The 2,198-nt window shown below is 38.8% G+C and overlaps 1 non-coding gene across 1 annotated transcript; it reads right to left on the bottom strand.

Annotated features, from left to right (window-relative positions):
• Positions 1–1,740: 1,740 nt before the first annotated feature.
• LOC112536547 lies at positions 1,741–1,847 on the bottom strand. The gene has a single exon (XR_003080537.2). It is a non-coding gene; the product is annotated as a small nucleolar RNA R71 (small nucleolar RNA).
• Positions 1,848–2,198: the final 351 nt, after the last annotated feature.

Here is a 2,198-nt window from a genome sequence, read left to right as displayed (position 1 = left end):
GGCCCATGGTGGCTCAGCACCGGTTAGGGCACGGCCAGGAAGAAGTCGTGAGTTGCGGAACAAGGAGGTCCAGAACGACCTAGACTCTGTCCGTGCTGATCAGCACGGGCTTGACATGGCCGTGCTAAAAGATTTATATAGGCAAAAATGATTTATTGAATAAGGGTTCGATTTTCTGACTTGATTTCACATATGCAAGCGTAAGCCATCTTTTTCCAAACTTCAATACTCGACCTTAGAAGACCATTTCTTCTATTGAAGGAAGCATTACATTTGTTTAACATCAAATTGAAGATCAAGAGGAGATTTGGAGAGTATTCAAGAGGCAAATTAGGGTTTATCATTTTGAATTGGGAATTTAGGGTTTTTCATCCAACTTGAAGAAGAAGAGTATACATGCCTTCAATTTACTTTTCTGAATTTATTCTTTACTTTTTGTTGCTTATTAGTATGAGTAACTAAATTTGTCAAACCCACTGGGGTTCCTATGTTGTTGGATTGATTCTAATGCTTCTGAGATTTTGATTATCAATGCTTGTCTCTTCTTGCTTTCATTATTAATGAGAAATCACATTATGCATGAGACGTTGTGAGTTGTGGTATTATATTGCTTTATGTAATTGAGAAATTCATTTAGTAATTGGAAATTTGAATAGCAAGAACTGGTTAATGATCACTTAGAGATAAGGGTAATTGACTAGCCGGATTAAGAATTAATAAAGCTTAATAGAGGCGGGTTAAAGCTTAATGCTAATCGAATAATCGATCATTAGGAAGAGATTCCAACTTTAGGTTATTAGGTTTAGGAATTCGGTTATCTCGAGAGGGAGATCAAATTCAGTTAAGAATTCGTCCACGGATAATTGTAATTGGTAATCAATACAATCTATATCTTCACTAAAATCCAACTAGCTTTGGTCCCCTAGGGTTTGCTTTTTCCTTAGATTATTTTCCTAAATCCTTTCAGATTATTTGATACTTAGTTAATTGTTTGTTTATATTTAATCATAGCATAATAACTTCATCGATTTTGTTAAGGTTAGATAACATAAGATGCTGTAGTAGTTCTAGGATCACCCTTTCCTGAGAATACGACCTTGATACTCACCATTTGTGTTAGTCTGCATCGATAGGTTCACTGGTTTATATTTTAGCTACATAAATAGGCTATCGAGTTTTTGGCGCCGTTGCCAGGGAAGCTTCTGTGTGAACAAGAGTGAATTTGTGTTTTTTGTTAATTTACCCATTTTTAATTTTTTGTCTTTATTTTATTTTATTTTATTCTTTTATTCTTTTAACTACTTCTGTTCTTTGGTTGCTACCTTGCATTCTTAGGTAGTTTATGACCAGGAGCTCTTGCTCTTGGGTGGGACCAATAGGGATGGAGAATCACAACAGAAATGCTGTGGCAGATGCCAACAGAATGATGTACGAGTTTGCTAGACCATCATTGGATGGGACACGGACGAGTATACTCAGACCTGCGGTGGCAGCTAACAACTTCGAAATAAAGACAAATGTGATCCAGATGGTAGAACAGAGTGTACAGTTTGGAGGGCTACGAAGCGAGGATCCCAATGCCCATATAGCCAACTATTTGGAAATATGCGACACGTTCAAGATAAATGGAACTACCAATGATGCCATCCGGCTGAGATTATTTCCATTTTCTTTAAGGGATATAGCAAAGAGATGGCTGAAAAGTTTCTTTACAAGTACTTTCCTCCAGCTAAGACTGCTAAATTGACAAATGACATTTCTTCTTTTGTGCAGATGGATGACGAGAGCATGTACGATGCTTGGGAGAGATACAAGGACTTGTTGAGATGCTGTCCACACCACGGTCTACCAATATGGATGTAAGTTCAGACCTTTTACAGTGGTTTGAACCTTGCTACTAGGCAAATGGTAGATGTTGCAGCAGGTGGAGCCTTGAATAGCAAGAGCCGGAGCAGGCGCAAAATCTAATAGAGGAGATGGCCATGAACAACTATTAGTGGCAATCCTCTAGGAGTCGACTAGTTAGACTCGAAAGCAGCCTTGGCAGCTCAAGTGGAGCTTCTGACCAAGAAATTAGACCAGCATTAGATGTCGGTTCAAGCAGCCCAAATAAGCTGCGAGTTTTGCGGTGGCCTGCACTACGGTGCAAACTGTAATGCAGAAGGTATGTTTGCTAGCTCCTCTACTTCATCTATTGT

This window comes from Ricinus communis, chromosome 3, assembly GCF_019578655.1.
Source record: "Ricinus communis isolate WT05 ecotype wild-type chromosome 3, ASM1957865v1, whole genome shotgun sequence".
Classification (NCBI taxonomy): Eukaryota; Viridiplantae; Streptophyta; class Magnoliopsida; order Malpighiales; family Euphorbiaceae; genus Ricinus; species Ricinus communis.
This window is presented reverse-complemented; position numbering and strand designations above follow the sequence as displayed.